The 23,543-nt window shown below is 34.5% G+C and overlaps 3 long non-coding RNA genes across 3 annotated transcripts; 1 reads left to right on the top strand and 2 right to left on the bottom strand.

Annotated features, from left to right (window-relative positions):
• The first annotated feature begins 1,278 nt into the window (after nt 1-1,278).
• Nucleotides 1,279-20,221, top strand: LOC105680127 (uncharacterized). The gene is made up of 5 exons (XR_010887853.1): nt 1,279-1,373; nt 18,425-18,714; nt 18,927-19,133; nt 19,294-19,516; nt 19,633-20,221. It is a non-coding gene; the product is annotated as an uncharacterized lncRNA (long non-coding RNA).
• On the bottom strand, nt 3,418-5,164 carry LOC136999270 (uncharacterized). Its single transcript, XR_010889650.1, has 3 exons — nt 5,009-5,164; nt 4,699-4,825; nt 3,418-4,624 (listed from the first exon to the last, which is right to left on the bottom strand). It is a non-coding gene; the product is annotated as an uncharacterized lncRNA (long non-coding RNA).
• On the bottom strand, nt 19,874-22,474 carry LOC136997050 (uncharacterized). Its single transcript, XR_010887861.1, has 2 exons — nt 22,212-22,474; nt 19,874-21,960 (listed from the first exon to the last, which is right to left on the bottom strand). It is a non-coding gene; the product is annotated as an uncharacterized lncRNA (long non-coding RNA).
• Between the last annotated feature and the right edge of the window lie 1,069 nt (nt 22,475-23,543).

Here is a 23,543-nt window from a genome sequence, read left to right as displayed (position 1 = left end):
TACAAGATATAATTAAAATAAGATAACAAACTTTAGAGGAGCGAGAATATTACATAATAATAAATATTACTTTTTTATTTTTTATTAATAATATATATTTTATATCAGTAACAGTGGGTTTGACGGACATATCTTGATGTCAAATTTTTTTTCATGTTTGGTCTTGCTTCTCAAAGTTTGTTATCTTATTTTAGTTCATCCTGTACATCCTGTATATAATTATTGTTCATTACAGTATTTGTTTTTGGTTATGTGCATCATTATTTTTATTTTATTTTGCAAGACTATTATTACATATTACTACATATTATTATATATAATTTATAATATATTGCAATTATATTATAATATAACTTAAAAAATAAATTGTTATAATCAAATTTTCAAATACCTTTCATCTATTTTAAATCTTTCTACTTTCAATTTAAGCGGTTATTCACTCGCGCAAGCGCATTGACCGATTTCGTACAGACAAGGATAGATAGATGTAGGGGACACTTTCGTTATGTGTATTTATAGCGTTTTCGATTATACAGGATTTGAACGACCCAGGGTTGATCAATCACTATTTTACTATAAATGCAAGTCTTTCATTGGTGGAGAGGTTGCAATGACGTCATTAACCAACCCTGGGTCGTTCAAATCCTGTATAATCGAAAACGCTATTAGATAGGCTATGGGCGGTATTCATAGTCCGTTCTTATATTCAAGATCGTCTTAAGCACGAACTTATATTCGCTCTCTTTGTCAGACACAATCTATGTGTGACGAAGAGAGCGAATATAAGTCCGTGCTTAAGACAATCTTAAATATAAGAACGGACTATGGGCGGTATTCATAGTCCGTTCTTATATTCAAGATCGTCTTAAGAACGAACTTATATTCGCTCTCTTCGTCAGACACAATCTATGTGTGACGAAGAGAGCGAATATAAGTCCGTGCTTAAGACGATTTTAAATATAAGAACGGACTATGAATACCGCCCTATGGGCGGTATTCATAGTCCGTTCTTATATTCAAGATCGTCTTAAGCACGAACTTATAGTCGCTCTCTTCGTCAGACACAATCTATGTGTGACGAAGAGAGCGAATATAAGTCTGTGCTTAAGACGATTTTAAATATAAGAACGGACTATGAATACCGCCCTATGAATACCGACCTATGCCCCTTTCAGTATATATGTTCTAAGGTCGTAAAGCGAGTCTCTCAGCTGGACCAATAGAAAAATTGATTTTTCGAAAAAATGACTGTTGACTTTCATTGACCTCAAACCATTGTCGTTGTTTATACCGGTGATCGCTGGTGAAACGTGATAAGTGACAAAAGTGAAAATTCTGTGAAAATGGACAATGAAAAAATAATTATAATTATGGTGATGCAAATGATCAGGAGACGCGGTAGTGTCTCCGGCCAAGTTCAAAAAACGACACTACTAAGTCAGGAAAAGAATCTCTGGCAAAGTTCAGAAAATGACACTACTAAGTCTCTTATCCTGCGCGCACAAAGTCGACTTTTCGGGGGTTTGTAGCAACTAAAATATAAAAAATTTTATAAAAACACATAGTATATCCTTAAAGGCGGCATCGCCACGACTAATTTAAGCCAAAAAAAATTTAAATTGGTCCAGCCGTTTCAGAGATACAAGCGGTCAAAAAGTGATGTTGGTAATGCAAAAAATTAAGAAACGTCGTCTCCTTATTCTTCTCCTCTGTCCGCAGGGACGAATGAAGAATTTACGGGGCCCAGAGTATTATCATTATCATTAAAATTTACGGGAATTTCTCGCACCAGGTGCCAAGAGTCGACGATTTCGACTTCCCCGAGTTGCGCTACGGGAATTTCTCGCACCAGGTGTCAAGGGTCGACGAATTCGACTTTCGCGAGTTGCGCTACAGGAATTTTTCGCACTAGGTGCAAAGGGTCGACGAATTCGATTTCCCCGAGTTGCGCTACGGGAATTCCTTGCACCAGGTGTCAAGGTTCGACGAATTCGACTTTTGCGAGTTGCGCTACGAGAATTTTTCGCACCTGGTGCCAAGGGTCGTCGAATTCAATTTCCCCGAGTTGCGCTACGAAAATTCCTCGCACCAGGTGTCAAGGGTCGACGAATTCGACTTTCGCGAGTTGCGCTACAGGAATTTTTCGCACTAGGTGCAAAGGGTCGACGAATTCGATTTCCCCGAGTTGCGCTACGGGAATTCCTTGCACCAGGTGTCAAGGTTCGACGAATTCGACTTTTGCGAGTTGCGCTACGAGAATTTTTCGCACCTGGTGCCAAGGGTCGTCGAATTCAATTTCCCCGAGTTGCGCTACGAAAATTCCTCGCACCAGGTGTCAAGGGTCGACGAATTCGACTTTCGCGAGTTGCGCTACAGGAATTTTTCGTACTAGGTGCAAAGGGTCGACGAATTCGACTTCCCGGAGTTGCGCTACGGGAATTCCTTGCACCAGGTGTCAAGGTTCGACGAATTCGACTTTTGCGAGTTGCGCTACGAGAATTTTTCGCACCTGGTGCCAAGGGTCGTCGAATTCAATTTCCCCGAGTTGCGCTACGAAAATTCCTCGCACCAGGTGTCAAGGGTCGACGAATTCGACTTTTGCGAGTTGCGCTACAGGAATTTTTCGCACTAGGTGCAAAGGGTCGACGAATTCGACTTCCCCGAGTTGCGCTACGTGAATTCCTTGCACCAGGTGTCAAGGGTCGACGAATTCGACTTTTGCGAGTTGCGCTACGAGAATTTTTCGCACCTGGTGCCAAAGGTCGTCGAATTCAATTTCCCCGAGTTGCGCTACGAAAATTCCTCGCACCAGGTATCAAGGGTCGACGAATTTGACTTTCGTGAGTTGCGCTACAGGAATTTTTCGCACTAGGTGCAAAGAGTCGACGAATTCGACTTCCCCGAGTTGCGCTACGGGAATTCCTTGCACCAGGTATCAAGGTTCAACAAATTCGACTTCCCCAAGTTGCACTACGAAAATTTCGCAAACACGAAAGAGAGAGAGAGAGAGAGAGAGAGAAATATGACATATTTTGATATAAAATCTAAAATCTCTTAAAATATTTAGTTATCGATAATCTTACCGTAATATTTTTATGCACAGAATAATAAAACAAATCAATACGTGTAAAAAACCCATTATTTGAAGAAAAAGTATGCAATTTACAATGTACTTTTTTAACAATTATGCGTTTTCTTTATACCACTTGATTCTCATTATTCTAATCATAAAAGTATTACGGTAAGATTATCCAGAACTTAATATTTTTAGAGATATTTTAATTTAAATTTTATATCAAAATATGTCAGATTAAGATATAAAATAACTCGAAAAGTATTAAAAAAAACTTCTGAAAAGTATGAAAAAAAAAATTATATTTTTTAATCTTGTTAATAATATTTTATTAACAAATAAACTGCCATATAATAGAATTTTATTAGTATTAATGAACGAAGAACATCTCATCGACGTTGACATCGATCCAGTCGCAAAACTTATAATTTAAATAATTTAATTAATATGTTATTAAGTTAATATAAATGTTACATTCAAAATGTAGAAAAATAATTTAAATTTTGTCACATAATTAATTTTGTACATTTCTGTACATTTTTATATTAACTTAATTACATATTAACTAAACTATTTTACATTATAACACGTCTTGTGTTTTATATAGCATTTAAGTCATGTGAAACAGATGTTTCATTGATAATATTAAAAAATAACTAATAATATAAGTATTGCGTTTGATATATCACAATTACGCTAGATGAAACATAATTAGTGTCATTTGAATGTTCTAACTACATTATTTTATGTTTAACATGTCTTTGATATCATATCATAGTTTTTTTCGCATATTTTGTAAAAATTTTAACATAACCGTGATATGAAGCCAAAGATATATTTCATATCAGCTATCCATAACTTTATATGAATGGGGCAGTTAAATCAAAGACATGTTACAACTAAAAATAGTTTAATTTGAATATTTGAAATAAAACATAAGTATTGCGTTTGATATCACAATTACGCTAAATGAAACATAATAAGTGTCGTTTCGAATGTTTTAACTAAATTATTTTATGTTTAACATGTCTTTGATTTGATATTATAGTTTTATTTCGTATATTTTGTAAAAATTTTAACAAAACTGTAATATCAAACCAAAGATATTTTATATCAGCTATCCACGGCTTTATATCAATGGGGCAGTCAAACCGAAGACATGTTACAACAAAAAATAGTTTAGTTTGAATATTCGAAATAAAACATCTGTTTCACAAAATGTAAGTGTGATACAAAATACTTGTGTTAGAATGTAAGATAATTTAGTTAATATACAACTGACTTAATATAAATGTTACATCTAAAATGTGCAAAAATAATTGAAAAATAATCTCAATTTTGTCACATAATTAATTTTGTGCATTAATATTAACTTAATTACATAGTAACTAAATTATTTCGCATTCTAACACAAGTATTTTGTCACATCACACTTACATTCTGTGAAACAGATGTTTTATTGGTAATATTAGAAAATAACTAAAAAAAATTTTTTCTTGAGCGATGCGACGAGCCGCTTGAACACCATGACTTGATAATACTTAATTGTTTCTGTAAAATAAATGTAATAACTATACATGTAACTATAACTTGTAATTTTTAGAAATTTTTTAATGCTTTCTTACCTTCTTCCTCTGCCTCTTCCCCTGTGTCTGCCCCAGTGATGTGGTGCCATGGATAGCTGATATAAAAATTTCATAAATCGTTCCTGCTGTCGGCGAGCTCCTGCGGCTCTACCTCTCGGTCTATAATCTGTAATTATTAAAATTAATTTAATTACATATGTGTTTTTATAATAGTACAAAGAAAAATATATTCTACGTAATTACTAAAAAATAGTGCGTAGGAAAATATGCAGTACGTAAGTACTAATAATTATACACTATGTAAGTACTAATATATGGTACAATCTTTAATAGATTAAAATTATGTTACCTTGTCTGTTTTGTTTCGACATTGAACCAGCGGCGACGGGACCGGCGGCGACGGAACCGGCGGCGACGGAACCGGCGGCGACGGAACCGGCGGCGACGGAACCAGCGGCGACGGAATCAGCGGCAACGGGACCGGCGGCGACGAGACCGGCGGCCACGTCCCACGTCCCGGACGGCAACGGAACGGGCGGCGGCGACGGGACCGGCGGCGACGGAACCAGCAGCCACGTCCCGGACGGCAACGGAACGGGCGGCAACGGAACGGGCGGCGACGGAATGGGCGGTGATTAAATCGACGTCGACGTCGACATCGCCGTTGAGGAGCGATTCTTCGTTCATCATTAGTATCTGCAATTTTATTGTATTAATTTTATTTGTTAATAAAATATTAACAATATTAAAGGAGTTACTTACATCGTCCTCCATCCTCATGCGTTCACAAATGTCGAAGCGGTCCGCCATAGGTCCCCACAGGGCAGAGATCATTGAAGATCATTGAATCGATAATTAGTACAGATTTGAAACTTTCACAATAATATTGTCATCACTTCGACAGCTGGTAATGTAGTTTGGAGTAAGTTCGTGTAAATGTACATTATGGATTTAGTTATCGAGATTATCGATATAAGTAGATCTATATGTCGCGACTATGAATTCGGGATGTCAATGTTCAGTACTTCATTGATCAGTGAGTGTAAATATTGACGACAGAGTGTACCAGGTTAACTGCTTAAGTAGTGTTTGGTATAAAGAAGTGGCTACATAAGTAAGTAATGCATAGTTATTATTGTTACATTACATTTCCATTTATTTTATGTATTATCTTGTAATTATTGTATATGTTTTCCTAACTTTTACAGGTATTTGTCGATATGATTTTCTTGCGCTTACGTTTCCATTTAATATTATACATTAGACAAACGAAATCGTTGTAATATAATGGTCTATTGCCTTCTTACATAAATACAGTTCGTCGAGTCAATTCAATTGTCTTAGGAAATAAATTAGTTCTGCGATTTATTTATCATTGATGAAAACATATTTCTTTAAAAATTCAACAAACCGTTGCTTGACCAATAAATAAAGTTAGATTTATTTATAGATATACAGACACATGTGCAACAATTTTTGATATTCTGTTTTTCTATCCATTAGAATTTGTTCTGTGGGAGTTACATAGAAGAAGCCTGAGCTATAAAATAAAATAAATCTGCGGCTTTATTTTACTTTGAAGATTTTTACGCAAATAACTGTAATAGTACAGACTTTCTGAAGCTTACTTATATATTATCTATACTTTCTGGAGTTTAAAATCAGGTAAGAAATAATTACTATTATTAACATTTCTATTTATTCTATTTATGTATTATCTTGTATAATTATTGTATACATATGCTTTCTTAGCTATCACAGGTATTTATTGAGTAGATATGATTTTCTCGCGCTTACGTTACCATGTAATATATTATGCATTAGACCAGTGCTCGGAATTAGTTGAACATTTGAGCCGATTTCCGCGGGATACGCCTCCTTTCCTCTTCTTACCGCGCGCGCCGCAGCCGCTAGGGCCAGCGCCGCCGAGCGTTAGGAGCAGCACTATCTGATTATAAGTGGGTTCTTCTCCCTATTTATTAAAATTAAAAAAAATGTATTAAAATTTATTAAAAATTAATTTTTTATTTTTAAATTTATTAAGTGGAAATATTTCAATAGATTTCCATGTCACCTATGAGGTACTAATGCTGACGCTTTTTTTTTAAGTGGTTTCCCCCGTAGGCCTATTCCACTAAAGATAAAAATAACAAATTCTTAATTTAAAAAAAATATATAAAAGAGATTTTCTTAATTAGATTTTCTTGGCCTTTTATGAGAATGAACAATTGATGCAATAATGTAGATAGAAACCACTTTTAAAAAAACGCGTCAGCATTAGTACCTCATGAGTGACGTAGAAATCTATTGAAATATTTCCACTTATTAAATTTAAAAATAAAAAATTTATTTTTAAATTTATATTTAAATTTTAATACATTTTTTAAAATTTTAATAAATAGGGAGAAGAACCCACTCATAATCAGATAGTGCCGCTCCTAACGCTCGGCGGTGCTGGCCCTAGCGGCTGCGGCGCGCGCGGTAAGGAGAGGAAAGGAGGCGTTTACCGCGGAAATCGGCTCAAATGTTCAACCAATTTCGAGCACTGCATTAGACAAACGAGATCGTTGTAATATAACGGTCTACTGCCTTCTTACATATTTCTTGGAACATATTTCTTGGAACATATTTCTATTATTCATTTGTTGAATTTATTATTGAACAATTATTGCAGTTGTTTAGTTAATAAAATTTTATTTATTATTAATATATATACATATATAGGGTGCGGCATTTTAATTCAGACTCCAAAATATACAAGGTGTTTCTGAAAGGTCTTCTCAAACTTCAAAGGCGTATTCTAGCGGTCATAAGGATGAAAAAAGTTCTTATGAACGTGTCCTACAACGCTTTCTTTTCGAGATACCTTTTTTCTCGACAATACTGTTCTTGGGCGCTGAATTGCGGCTGGCGAACATTTCGAACATTTACTTTGATTGTTTTTTGGATTTAATACTGCACTTTCCAATAAAATTAAAAATTTCATTAAAAATTAAAAAATGATTGTATCTTGAAAAGGAAACATTGCAGGACATATGTTTATAGGAATTGTTTTCATCAGGACCGCTAGAATACGCCGTTGAAGTTTGAGGAAACCTTTCAGAATCATGTATAAAAAATAAAAATGAAAAGAAATGTTTTAAACAAAAGTTGTTTGCTTCATAAAAGAAAAAGAGATAGAGATATTAGTTACACCTTGGGTGGAGATGCTTCAAAGATTTAAAGATCAATCAAGTTTTCTTAAATGGAACTCTTCTAATTTTTTTATAAATCGATTCTTCACCATATTCGACGTAAGAAGTTGTAATGATAGGATGGCCAAAAATTGAATAGTTTAGGAGAATTTTTATACTTTAATTTGACATAATTTTACATAAAGTATGAAATATTTCGTAATATAATCATTTTTCAATTATCTTATCTATATACTCTTCTGCACAAAATAATGAGAGGAATCAATTGGTATATAAAAAACACAGTTATTTTTAAGAAAAAGTATGATAATTTGCAACAAGCAGTAACATATTTTTTTTAAACATTGATTCCTCTCATCATTTTGTGCATAAAAGTATTGAGATAAGATAATCGAAAAATGAATATTTAACGAGATTCTATCGTTATAACTTTTTACATCGAATATCGCGAGGAATCGATTTATTTAAAAAAATTAGGGTGGCATTTAGACGTTTCAATTTAAATGCCGCACCCTGTAGGTTGTATATACAGTGTGTCCCAAAAGTTCAAAAACTGTTAAATATCTCGAAAATAAAACATTTTTTTATTTATAGGAAAATGTTTTAGAAAAAACTTGTTCGCTTTGAAGAGGAAGCAAGGAAAAGGATATTAGTTTGACTATGAGTGAAGGCGCTTCGACGATTTGAAGGTAAACCTCATTTTTTTAAATGGAAGCGCTCTAATTTTTTTATATAAATAGATTCCTTGCAATATACGCTGTTAAAAGTTATAAGGGTAGGATGGTCAAAAATGGAATAGTTTTCAAGATATATTATATGCATATGTTTATTTTCATTTGACATAATATTTCTACCTGAATATTTATAAGCACAAAATAATGAGAGGAACAAATTGGTGTAAAGGAAACATATAGTTGTTTTTAAGAAAAAGCATGAATTTGCAACAAGCAGGTACATATTTTTTTTCTAAACAACTATTTATTTCTTTACACTAATTGATTCTTTTCATTATTTTGTGCATACAAGTATGCAGATAAGGTAATGGAAAAATGACTATTTTATGAGATATTTTATTGTTTTAGTAAAATTATGTCAACGTATAAAATATCTCATAAACTATTTAATTTGTGGCCATTCTACCTATATAACTTTTAACACCGAATATTGCGAGGAATCGATTTATAAAAAAATTAAGATAGAGTTCCATTTAAAAAAACTAGATTGACTTTCAAATCTCCGAAGCGCTTTCATCCAAATTAATATGTCCATCTTTTTTCCTTTTTCGAACCAAACATCTTTTGTCTAACACATTTTCCTATAAAATGTTTTATTTTCGAGATATTTAATATAAGTGTAGAATTTATGGAATAATTTTTTTTTATAAGCAAGGTTTATAAACAGGATTTATTTATATAGAATAGAAAGCAGCAAAAATTTTTAGGAGATTGCATTGATGATTTAGTGATAATAAATAAATACTATTTTTAAATGTTAATGTGATTACTTGATTTTCAACTATTCAGAAATACTATACAGAAGATAAATGTAGCTTCACTTCTTTATAAGCAAATTTTCTGCAATATTTTATTTAGTATAATAATTTTAAATCTCTGCATATGTTTATTAAAATTATTTTAAACTGTTCGCTTGCTTATTGCAAAAAAACTTGTACAAAGTTTACAATTATTAATCTAAAATTTATAACTTGTTTGTTTTATGTATTAATACACTTTTTTTATTTTTCAGATCCAGAAAAAAATTAGAAAAAATAATCGGCTGCTCTGGCGCTGTATAACGGCTGCCGTAAGCGCTGAATTAAAATATCGGCTGCAATAGCGCTGAGTTTTGGCCCTGGCTGGCTTGTCCTAGGCGCCAAATTAAAAAATCTGATATAGAATTCTGTAACTTTAATTATTCGTTTAAGGTGATTGTGACACTTGCATGACTAAAAGACTGCCCTAAGCGCCATATATCTGTATAAGGCTGCCCCGAGCGCCAGCTCAAAATGCATCATCAGTGTCACAAGTTCTATTATGGCAATAAGGAAAAAGACATTTTGATTTCCAAAGAATGGTTGACAGAAACGATGATAGATAGTTTCCATGCGTTACTCGAAAGAAATTCTGAATATGCACCTCGACCTGTATGGTTGACGATATTTCCTGATCAGATTGTTCCACTCGAAAATCTAAAAAAGAAGCATTTGCAAATACTGCACAGTAATTTCGCGGGCGGACATTGGGTTACTTGTCATTACGACGCAAAGTCTGTTATTATATATGATTCTCATGAAGGCAGTCGTAATGCTAATAAGCAAAATTTGAATGGAGAAATTCGAATTTTTGTGGAGAGATTATTTCCTTTTCATGATTTTCAAAACAATCCGATAGTCTTTCCTACAGTCCAGTCGCAAGTCGACGGTTGTAATTGTGGTCCTATGGCGATTGCGTTTGCTACATCGATTCTGTTTGGCATAAATCCTTGTATTGTGACGTACGATCGATCTTTGCTAAGACCTCATTTGTCTGCAATGTTTGCAGGACAAACAATCACTCATTTTCCGTACCTCTGTAATTCAACTGCTCCATTAATGTTATTACCGTTGGAGACATTGAAAATACGAGAGGCGGATGCACTGAGAAAAAGGCTTGCACGTAGCAAGGAAACTGAAGAACAGCGTTCAAAACGACTCGAGAAAGATGCTTTTTCTCACAAACAACAATATGCCAAAAACGCTGATTTTTTATGCACTCAAAAGCGCAATAAATATAAACAGGACCCTAAAATAAAATGTTATAAAATGTGTGAGGTATATAAAAAAAACCCCAAACCGAAACGCCAGATAATGTGTGATCAGTACATACAAGATCCCGAAACACAACGTCAGAGAGTGCGTAATCAGTACAAAAAAAATCCTGAGGAACAATGTAAAAGAAAACGCGACGAGTACCAAAAAGATTTAGAAAATAAACGAGCTCAAAAACGCCATAATTACTCACACCAATTGCTGTACAATCGGCAAATCAAAAGAAAAAATTATTTTAAAAATGCTGCACGTGAAAGAGATCGCCGAAGAAAATTTAAACACAAACATTCTGACTCAAAAAAACTGTACAACAAAAAGTATTATGCAAAACGTGGTAACAAGTCTATCGTACAAAGATCAAAGACGATCGAGAGAGTAAAAGAAAAATTCAGTACTGTCCGATCTTGGCAAAAGTGTTTTAACTTTCCAAAATGGTCAGAGTTCTATATTCGACGGATATCGAGGAAAATTAATAAACCGGCGATATGTGCTCGATTGGAAGCCGAATATATATTCAAGTGGTGCATGATAGCAAAAAAATCGTACGTCAATGCAGCAAGAAAAGTGTTTTTGTATTTGAAAAATGCTGCTGAAACCGCACTATTGCGATTCAATGAATGTAAGACTTTGAAATATCCAAAAAGCGATCGAATTAGAGCTCTTTGTGGCTCATCCAAACATACTTCGTCTTCCGAAGCATACTTTTTTGAAACTGCTTACGAGCAAAGGAAAAAGTTTGAGCAACCACTTATAATAGGACAGTCCTCTTCTCATGGAGTGATAAATGTTTTACCGTTAATGGATAACAATGATAAAAAGTCAAAAATATGGCACTGTGACGAGAAACGATGCCGCATAAGTGATATTTCCTTGGAAAAGTATGTGAAATTGTTGGAAGAGTTTGAAGGAGCTACTATAAAGAAGATAATGAATGCTAAATTCATGGCGCGGCTCAAAAATTGTTCTGTTTCACATATGAGTAGCAGATTGGGACATCCTCCGGACTGTTATGCGAATCCAAATATTTGCGAATCATACATTGCAACGATAAGCACTTTATCGCCTCATTTTCCTCTCGTGAGAAATATTCGAATAAATGTCTACAAATTGATAGGCAATTATAAAAAATTTCATCATTTGTTTTCAGCTTTGAGATTTGTCAATATGGATAAATTGCTGGAAATTTCCAATGATGCAAAGGTTAAAGCAAGATTTTACAAAAACAATTTGACCGTTAGTTTGGACGAGGAAAAAATTTTGTCGCAAAATTACGAAGCGTTTACAGTTATGAAAAAGAGATTGTTGGATACACCACGTTTCCCTTGTGTCTCTTGCGAAAAACTATGTGTGAATAGTGACGTTTCTGAGCTAAAAAAGCTGAAAAAACCAGTAGAGGGACCTTTTTGGAAAAACTTGATGACTTACGTAACAGAACACAATAGCGATACTGGATTAATTTGTAAGTTTTGTTTGGGCAAATTTCGGAAAGGCATGTTGCCTTCTACTTGCGTTTTGAATAATCTTGCCGTAAAACCATTACCGGATGTTTTGTCGGATTTCAATGATTACGAAAAAATGTTAATCAAGAGAATGAGCAGCTTCCAAGTAGTGCAAACAATGGGCGCTGTTTCGAACAAACATTTGCCGCACAGACAAATGATCCGTAAAGTAAAAGGTAGAACATTTCATTTGCCACTTCCTTTACAAGAAACATTGGATAAGATATGTCCTCCGGAAAATCCTATAAATTTGAAACACGAGTTGCACATTCTCGTTCGAGGTATGCCTAAAAAATCAAAAGTTGTTTGGGAAAATTTGGTGGATATTAATAAAGTGTTTAAGGCTTTGCAATGGTTAAAAGAAAATAATCCGCACTATTCGGAAATTCGTCTTCCAGCGTCATCTGATGATTTATTAAATGAGAAGTTGCAAGAAACAGAATATCAGATCGTCGATGATGGGGGCGAGGAGAGCAATAATGACGAAATAGATGAGGTGGTTGAGGACACCGTACAGCAGATTAAAGATAATGACCAAATCGTTTTGAAACGTAAGGCTTTCCTGACACAAATTACCAAAGACTCGGGTATTAATGATCAGTATACGATATACCCAATGCGCGTAAAAAGGATTGATAACGAATCTGCACTCAAACTTTATCAAATGTTAAAAATCGAAGATGTTCCAATGGATAATCGTTATAAATATCTGGATGTCATGTGTTTCCCCGATTTATATCCAGAGGGTATCAATGGACAACGAGAAGATAGAAATTTTGCATTACCGGAATATTTATTCATCAGAACGCGATTGATGTCGAAACACAATAGATTCAGATTGAATCCGCAGTACTTGTTTTTCCTTCTTCATGATACTAACAACCGACAATTGAAAAACGGTATATATTATACGATGATGGTTGCTAACGCACGAGAGAGATATACTGCTGATAGATACTTGAACGAATTGAAAGACGAACAATTGGAATCGAATTTAATGAGTATTTTCGGAAAACTGAGAAATACGGATCAATTTTGGCGACAACCATCCAATAATGTGAAATGCATGACTCTGCATTACGGCCCAGCAACGTGGTTTTTGACTTTGAGTCCTAGTGAATGGAAATGGTCCGATTTGGGTGAATATTTACGAGACATGAATCCCGATAAAGAGAAGTTAAGCATTAACGAACTAATCGCATATGACCCTGTTAGCACGTCTAGATTCATGTGCATAAAATTCAAAGCCATGATTGATTTTATTCGTTCAGTTGATAACCCAATAGGGGAAGTAATCCACTACTTCTGGCGATTAGAATATCAAACTAGAGGTATCCAGCACATGCATTGCTTGATTTGGATAAGAGATGCTCCTGTGCTAGGAAAATCGCCGGATGAAGAAGTTGTTTCGTTTATTCAAAAATACGTGACGTGCGAAATTCCAGATAAAAACGTTTCGCCAACATTGTACGAAACGGTTACAAGTGATCAGAATCATAAACATAACTCGTATTGCATGCGTACAAAGAAAACCGAAACAAATATTTACAGAAAGTGTCGGTTTGATTTTCCGCGATCAGTTACGACAAATTTCGTTTTAAGAGACGTTGTCACTTCAATAGTGGGTAGAAAAAATTTACGCAGTAGAAGCAGGTTGTACGATCTTCCTCGCAAGAAGTCGGAGAGGTTTATTAATGATTATAATCCGGCTATCAAATTGGCTTGGGAGGGAAATATGGACATACAATTTGTTGGAGAAAAATCAGAGTTTTTAAACTCGTATTTAACAAAATACACGACAAAGTCGGAAAAATGTAACATAGACTTTGAAATGATAGATTCCAATAAGCCTTTGGCATCGAAATTGTGGAATTTTGCGATGCGTCGTTTGAATAACAGAGAATGCGGTGCTTTAGAAGCTGCGGATACACTATTAGGGCATCCCTTGTATGGTACGGATTGTGATACCATTATCAAATGGATCGACGTCAATGAAGTGAGAAACAGAAAAGTTAAAACATTCAATGAAATTACAGCTCTCGATAAAAATTCTACGAATATCTATTGTCCGTCGCTCATCGATGATCATTATCCAAACAGACCTAAAGAACTAGAATCATTGAATTTGTACGATTTTACTAGATTCTGGGACATTGTAAAACAGATGCCAAAAAGTGACGAGGTCGAATATTACGAACTGGTATCGCGTTTATTTGTAAAGAAACGAAAAAAGGGTAGTTTAATAAACCATTACCGATTCAATGTAAAAACTGAACCCGAAAAGTACTTTTACTCGCTGCTTCTTCTGTTCAAACCATGGAGAGATTCGAGTGAACTCAAAGGTGCGTACGAAACTTACACGGATGCCTTTAAGAATTCAGAGACTGGATTGACGAAGGCAATGAAATATCACGAAAGGCTCGAAGAAATACAGAAAGCTTTTGAGGATGTTACTGAATTGATCGAGAAGCGTGAAAATGATTTAAAAATAGCAGACGGAGACAAATCTGATGACGATGAACTGGATTGCAATCCAGTACAAGCTGACGACGCGATGAAAAATCTGGAAGATTTTGGTAAGATTGACGCCCCGATTAATTTATCGCAAATGATGTCGCAATTGAACAAAGATCAGAAAAGAGTCTTCGACAGGGTATGCCAAGTTTTACAAAATAAAAATCATATTCTACGATTGTACGTAAGCGGTGAGGGTGGTACAGGAAAAAGTTTTCTTATTGAAACGATCAAACATTGGATCAAAATAAATTTGAAAAAAACGACTGCGATATCTGCTCCCACGGGTATTGCAGCATTCAATATCGATGGCCTGACAATCCATAGAATGTTTCAGCTACCCGTCACTCATGAATCTACGCCTAAGTACGTGCAATTGTCAGACGTAATCTTGAAAATTTTGAGAGACAAATTGAAGAATGTCGAACTATTCATAATCGATGAAGTATCCATGATTTCGAATGTGACACTTATGTTTATCAATCTACGATTATGTGAAATTTTTGATACGACAGATACAAATGATGGTTTCTTTGGTAGAAAACACATTCTCTTGTTTGGAGACTTGTTGCAGCTTCCTCCTGTAAAAGGACATCCTCCGTTCGTTAAAATGTCTCGATCAGATGTTCAGAAGTATTTAGGTACCATGGGTGGATTTGACTTGTGGAGATTGTTTGATTACGACGAACTCTTGATAAATATGCGACAAAGAGGCGACAACAGATATCGCGATATACTTTCTAGAATACGAATAGGTCTCATAACGGATTCTGACATCAATGTACTTGAATCAAGAAAAATCATTTTCAAAGAAAATAGTTGCGACGAAAGATTGAATGAACTTTACACTTATATGAATCAATTACCGACCGATACAATATGTTTATTACCTACGTGTTATTTGTGCAAGGTTTTGAACACGGCAATGCTTAATAAAATCGACGGCGAGGAAATTCTACTAATAGCAGAAGATGATGTCGACTGTGCTCCAGCAATGAGAAAAAAAGTGCAAAAAACCTTGGAAGATAAAGATGACAAAGTTTCAGAAACGGCAGGCATTGAAAGAGTAATAATGATTAAAATTGGTGCTAAAGTGATGATTCGACGAAACATTGACGTAACTCTGGGACTTGTCAACGGAACAATAGGCAATGTAGTTGCGGTTAATCGTGCTGCTGATGGAAATATTTATTCCGTCACATTAGTTACTTCGGATAACAAAGAATTCGCAATAACGAGAGTAGACATTAAATTCGAGATATTTCACAAAATAGTGGTACATCGCAAACAATTTCCATTGTCCCTCAGTTATGGAATAACTATACACAAAAGTCAAGGCGTTACGTGTAAAAATGCAATGATGGATCTGGGAACGACTGTATTCAGTGATGGTCAAGCCTATGTAGGTTTGTCTCGAGTGAGTACATTGGAAGGCCTACATTTGATAAACTTCAATCCGGCATCAGTTCAAGCACACTCAGGAGCCATTTCGGAATATAATCGACTAAGATCTTTGTTCAAATCTCAGCTGCCACAAATCGATTTATCCAAGAAAAAGGCTATAAAAGTTTACGATCGTCGATGGACCATACCTAGTATCATTGATAATGTACAGAATCATGGTTGCGAGGAATCAAAAAGTGTAATTACGTGGAAAATATACGGCCTTCTTAATGACGATAATGTTTCGTGTTACGCTAATGTAATATTGCAGTGTGTATTTCATTGCGTGCGTATCAGGCAACAAATACTAAAATATAAAGCATCGAACGCATTGACTGATGCTATATGCGCGTATACTGAGCGTAAATATTGCAACGTTCAAGCGGTTAGAAGATCTGTCGGAGAATGCTTCGAAGAACGAATACAACAAGATGCTTCGCAATTTTTCATGGCTCTAATGTCGACGTATTCTGAAATCAATGATATATTGGAACACGAATTGAAGCACGTAACATGTTGCTCAAATGCCAAATGTAATTACACGGTAACTACGTTGGAAAAAAGTTGTTTGCTAATATTACCTATACAATCGACATTAAAAAGGAAAAGAGGTGTCACGCTACAAACTTTGATTGATTCGGAATTTTCCAAATGGGAAACGATAGACGGCAGTTGTAACGCATGTAAAGGTTCCGTTCTGAAAAAGAAAACCGTAATCGAATCGACTTTATCCATCTTAGTGATACAGCTCAATTTATACACTTTTGTGAACGGTGTTTGCAAAAAAATTATCAACAATCGGATTAACGCCGTACCGACGAATAATATCACGATAGATAAAAAAAAGTACAAGGTAATAAGCGCTATATTTCACGAAGGCGAAGAAATGAATCGTGGTCACTACACGTGTATGTTGAGAGCAGAAAAAAAATCAGAATGGTATTGCTCTAATGACATGAAAGTCATTAAGAAAAACTGGCCCAAAGGAGCACAAGGGGCGTACATATTGTTCTTGGAGCAGATTAAGTGATTTTGGAAATAACTGCATTTAATGACACTTTCCTCGAATGTAAGTGTCGGAATTTCTTTGTAGTAAATTTACGTGAATTTTTTAGATCCGGAAAATTATAACAATTAATCGGCTGCTCTGGCGCTTCATAAAAGCTGCCGTAGGCGCTGAACTAAAACATCGGCTGCCATAGCGCTGAGTTTAGACTTGTCCTAGGTGCCAAATTAAAAAAATTATTTTTGGGCCCCAAACAAAAATTATTTTCGCAATTATAGCGTTTACGGCTGCAATAGCGTTGAATTCAGGCTTGCCCTAGGCGGTCAATTAGAAAAATCTGGGATAGAATTCTGTGCACAAAATGTAAAAAAGTAGGTGATATAGCACAAAAATTCATAAATGATAAGATCAGGCCAAGTTCCAAAAAAGACACTCCAATATGTTTATATTTTAATAATAATCTGAATTTTTAATATATTACCAACATGAAAAGTAACTGATATATTGTTCAAGGTGCAAATTCAAAATAAACATACATAAAATATACATAAAATGTATAAATAAAACTGATCATAATTTGATTCTAGAAAGTAAGTGATATATTATTCTTAGTGCACATACAAAATTTTTTAAAATTTAATTAAAATAACAAAATATTTATTAAAAAATACAAAAACACTTGGCGCTGCCAACGGGCTTCACCATCCCCCCTCCCCCTAGCGCAACCCCTTTACGCCATTTCCCCCTTTCCTCCCCTCCCCCCCCCCGTCAAGAGGCTCCACCACCCCTCCACCCCTTTACATCTTTACACCTATAGTATTATGAAACAACGAAAATGAGTAATAATGTAATAATAGCATGATTAACTGACATCATGTAATTAATTGACATTATGTAAGTTAACATGTTGTTCGGTGTGGCAGCGCCAAGTGTTTTTGTATTTTTTAATAAATATTTTGTTATTTTAATTAAATTTTAAAAAATTTTGTATGTGCACTAAGAATAATATATCACTTACTTTCTAGAATCAAATTATGATCAGTTTTATTTATACATTTTATGTATATTTTATGTATGTTTATTTTGAATTTGCACCTTGAACAATATATCAGTTACTTTTCATGTTGGTAATATATTAAAAATTCAGATTATTATTAAAATATAAACATATTGGAGTGTCTTTTTTGGAACTTGGCCTGATCTTATCATTTATGAATTTTTGTGCTATATTATTATCTTTCACGGTGGGAGCGTATCACATCTTCATGAGACATAATAGCTTAGTTTACACCTTTGACTATAGAAACCTGGACTGCTAGTAGCAAGAAAAAGTTGTAATAAACATGTGCAATAGCGTTACCATGGCCCTATACCAAGAACTAAAGTGTCATGACGTCACAGACGTAACCTGTCATAACGTCGTGATCCAAAGCCGTGATCAAAACATTGAGCGAGCTGAGACGTTGAGACTTCTCTTGTGTAATTTTTTAGAGATAAAGAGAATATGGGACGATATTGTTTTATAGAAAAGTGTAGCACAACAAAGTACAAGCGCCAACACGAGGAAAACGACACGCGTTTGCGATTTTTTGAGTATGTTTCAGCTCATGTTTTTCTAACTTAAAATACTTCATAAAATTTTGGTTTGCGAGTGTTTTTATTTTCATTTGTACGTATTTTCTTATCTCAACACCAGATATTGTAATGAGTAGATGAAATGTTTGACTTAACGTAATGTTGTTTTTATTGTGAGGAAGTAATGTATATATATATATTTAATTTATATACTTGTGTTGCGACTGTAGGTTTCCCAATAATCCAGCGCTGAAAGAGAAGTGGATCGAGGCTATAGCCACTCAGAACAGGCAAGAAAGTGTACGAAATTTGCCAAAATATAGCCGTATCTGCGTACTGCATTTTACAAGCGATTGTTTAGAAAGCATTGGCTATTCGCAGGTTCGGTTGAAACTAAATGCAGTGCCGACTATATTTCCACGTGCTCAAAATCAAAGGTAATATAATTTATAGTAATTTATGTTCTAGTTTTCATTAACCAATATTTAAATCTTGAAGTTTTATTGTGACGCTATAATGTGGGACTTAAAAATTGAATGCGAGTAGTATTAAGTTGTAAATATTTTACAATCAATTAAAATGTATAATTTTAAATAGCATGATGCAGTTACTACCAGCTTCGAGTGATGAATTTTCAAATGCAGATGTCACTGACGATTGCATCTCACAGTCGACGAAGCATCCAGAAAGTGAAAATTTTATAACCACAGAAACAGATTCAAATAATGAATCCTCAAATCCAGAAGTGATTGCTGATCAATAGATCGCAGTCGATGAAACATCAATGCATCCCGAGTCTGAATGATTCACAACGGACGAGGTAGAGGGATTCATAATTAAATAAAAAATATATAAATTCAATATTACTTCTCTTATCTTTCTTCCTAATATTTTTTTTATGGGGACCTTGAAATGAATAACAATGTTTTTTTGCAGTTCGATAACTGAAAAGAAAGCAGAGACAACCCTATCATGTAATGTATTGAGCACTCCGAAAAAGATTTACAGATATCCTGGAGATATTAAAGATGAAACTGTGGATTAAATGACCCCAAAAACAAAAAGTCATTGCATTCGATTACTGAAGTCTGCTTGCAAGGCAAAAGATAAATGTATGAAAAGATTGATGGTTAAAGAATTTCGTCATAAAAAGAAAATAGCAAGCTTGGTAAAGCTATTAGGTGAATTGCGACAAAAATGTGACCTCTCAGAGAATGCTTCGGAAATTATAGAGGTAGGAAATGATGTATCATTCCCAGGGAGAAATACAGGTTGAATACAAGTCTAATAGATATCTATTAGATGTCTGTTAGACGTTTACGGTTTAAAATTGGAGGGTTAATCATAATGTTACTAAATTAATCATATTGTAACAAGATTAAATAAGGAATTGTATAATTTCGAATTGTTCATATATCCTTGTATACCTTGTATACATTAATAATAATCACGATAATTTTGAAGTATACTTACGTCAGTAATTGTGTATGTTGAATAATTAATTAATAAAATTGTATTAATATCACTCTTTCCTGTTTGTAATATCAAACTCTGCCCTGTTTATAACATTAACTTAGGCAACAACACAGGAAGACACGATACTTGCGGAGCTGCAGAAAGGAAAAGTCAATGGACAATATTCGCCGGAACTTCGTGCTTTCGCTTTAACAGTAAATTTTTATAGCCCGAAAGCATACAAGTATATAAGGCACGTTTTCAAGAACAACTTACCGGCTCCATCAACAATTCGGGCTTGGTATGGGAGCACAAATTGTTCGCCAGGCTTCACTAATGAAGCCATTGACATTTTGAAAAAGAAGGTGGACCAGACTACAAAGCAACTATATGGTTGTTTAATGACGGACGAAATGTCCATACGCCAGCAAGTCGAATGGAGTAAATTCAAAAATAAGTTCATCGGATATGTCGATTGTGGATTTCCAGTTGATAAACAAGAAAATCTGCCGGTAGCGAAATATGCTTTGGTGTATATGCTAACGTGCCTTAATGAAAGATGGAAAATTCCGGTAGCGTATTTTTTCGTAAATTCGCTGACTTCCCAAGAAAGAACGGAAATTACGAAAAAAGTCTTGGAATTTGTGGCAACATCCGGAGTAAAAGTTATTGCCATGACTTTCGATGGACTCGCTTCAAATATTACCATGTGCAACGCTCTTAAAGCGGATGTTTATAATGAAAAGCCCTTTTTCTTGCATCCAACAGACAATCATTATGTTTATATAATATTGGATGCTGTTCACATGTTAAAATTACTCAGAAATGCGTTAGCTTCAAAACGTGTTTTATACGATAGTGACGGCAATTCCATAAAATTTGAATATTTGTAGAAGTTAGTTGAGCTGCAAGAAAATGGGAATTTTCATTTGGCCAATAAACTTACCAAGAAGCACATACTTTGGTTCAAGAACAAAATGAACGTCAAATTAGCTGCCCAAACTTTAAGTGAAAGCTGTGCAGCTGCCTTAGAACAGCTATCAGAAGATGGCAATGCTAATTTTGTTGGATGCACTGCTACTGTGAAGTTCTGTCGAATAGTGAATATTGCTTTCGACTGTCTAAATTCCAGAAGTTTGTACTCGTATGGTTTTAAAAAGCCAATAAAACGAGATACAGCGGCAGAAATGTTTAAATTTTTTGATAAGGCAATCGATTACTTTTCTGCGCTGAAATTGGAGCCTGCCGGACAATTCGTAATCAAAAGTAAAATAAGAACCGGGTTTTTGGGCTTTATAATAGACTTACAAAACTTGAGAAGATTGTACATGCAATAAGTCGAAACAGGATATTTGGAATACATTTTATCATACAAAATGTCACAAGATCATTTAGAAATATTGTTTTCTTGTTTCCGCGCTATGGGGGGTTATAACAATAATCCTAATTGTAAACAATTCACGTCGTCGTATAAACGACTATTATATCATAACGAGGTGAAATCATCAGCGCAGGCAAATTGCATGCCGCTCGACACTACTAGCATCTTAACTGTCTCATCAGCTAAAAAAATTTCGACAGCATGCGAAGCGAACCAGCCTTTTAATCTCAAAAATGTGGATGATTATTTATCACTTTATTCTATAGCAGGTTCAGGTGCAAATCATGCCGCGTTATACATTGCCGGTTTCGTAGAAATGCGAGTTTTACAAAAATTAACATGCGAAACCTGCTTCATATTGCTAAACGAGAGCGATAAAGCACATTCAGATTTCATTGCGAGGAAGTCTTGTGGTGGTCTACGCTTTCCTAGAACAGATACATTCACAATCACTACATTCGCAGAGAAAATATATAATATATATAGAATACAAAATGAACTGCAATCAAAAAATGCGTATAATAAAATGATTGTCACTGTTTTGCGACACTTAAATCTAAATAATATTTTTAAAAATTTCGACTCTCATATCAAAGATCTTGATTTCCTTCAAAATCATAAATATGAATTGATTAAATTAATAATAAAATTATATTTAGATGTTAAATTATATTATTACGGAAAAACTGCCACTCTTCGCTTGCATGATAATTTTGTTCGTCATGCTAATACTAAAATTACTATTTTTAAAGGTCAGTAATAATTATACACAGTTTTTATTATATAGTTATATAAGTAATATATATAATTAATATTGTTTTAGCTGTATATAAAAATGCAGTATTAATATTTTAACATAAACTGTGATATTACATTTACTTCAAAAGCTTTTTCTTTTGTTTACTACATCTTTCCCATTCAAAGTTCTCATATTACACGTTTGAATTTACCGCTTTTTGGTCAAAAGGCGGAGCTAAAACCTAACCTATGTTTATTACATCTCTTTAGCATTGCGAAGATAGGCAAAGGGGCGGAGACTAGCAGTCCAGGTTTCTATAGTCAAAGATCTCTTTAGCATTGCGAAGATAGGCAAAGGGGCGGAGACTAGCAGTCCAGGTTTCTATAGTCAAAGGTTTACACCGATTGTTTAGTACGCGTACCAAGTATTAAATCTGCTTCTTTGATTGGTGTAGATTTTACACTAAACAATTTATACCTATCAAAGAAGCAGATTTAGTACTTGGTACGCGTACTAAACAATCGGTGTAAACTAAGCCAATGGTCGAAGGTTAGTTCTTTTTATCTAGTATAAATATGAAAATGATTTATCTAGCTATTGGAACATTGAAGTAGGTGACTAATATTTTTTATTTACATAATGTTAGGTGGTGGCGCAGACCTGTGAACAGGCTATTCACTCAGCAAAGGGATTTCATGAACTTGTTTCATGAATTAAAAGAAACAGATTACGAAGAATTTTACAAGTACACAAGAATGACTCCTACACAATTTGACTGGTTGTTGGAAAAAGTTGGTCCTCTTTTGAAGAAGAAGAGCATGCGACGACCTTTTCCAGAGCTACGTCTTGCCGTCACTTTGAGGTAAATTAATTAATTTTGTTTTTTCTATGTATGCCGTAGTGTAATAATCAGAAATTGTAATTCAAAATTATAATATCTAAAATTAAACAAAAATCAAGAGTCAAAGAGTCTAATGCTGGATATCCTTTTTGGTTCTTGATTTTTGTTTAATTTTGGATATTATTTGAGTCTTTATATTTGAGTTAAGATTATATTTACTTCAATGTTGTAGATATCTTGGTCATGCCGATAGTGTGTGGCAGAAGAAATGGAGTTTTCGGATTGGACGTTCAACTGTGTATAAAATAATTCCAGAGACTTGTGCCGTAATATGGGGTGTTTACGATAATTCAAGTTCGAGTTAGTTTCACTAGGACCGACAATGAGATATACATAACCATCTAGAACCTTTATGATTCATGACAACTCAA

Source organism: Linepithema humile, chromosome 1 (genome assembly GCF_040581485.1).
Source record: "Linepithema humile isolate Giens D197 chromosome 1, Lhum_UNIL_v1.0, whole genome shotgun sequence".
Classification (NCBI taxonomy): Eukaryota; Metazoa; Arthropoda; class Insecta; order Hymenoptera; family Formicidae; genus Linepithema; species Linepithema humile.
Note: the sequence above shows the minus strand (reverse complement) of the source record. Positions and strands in the feature narration are given on the sequence as shown.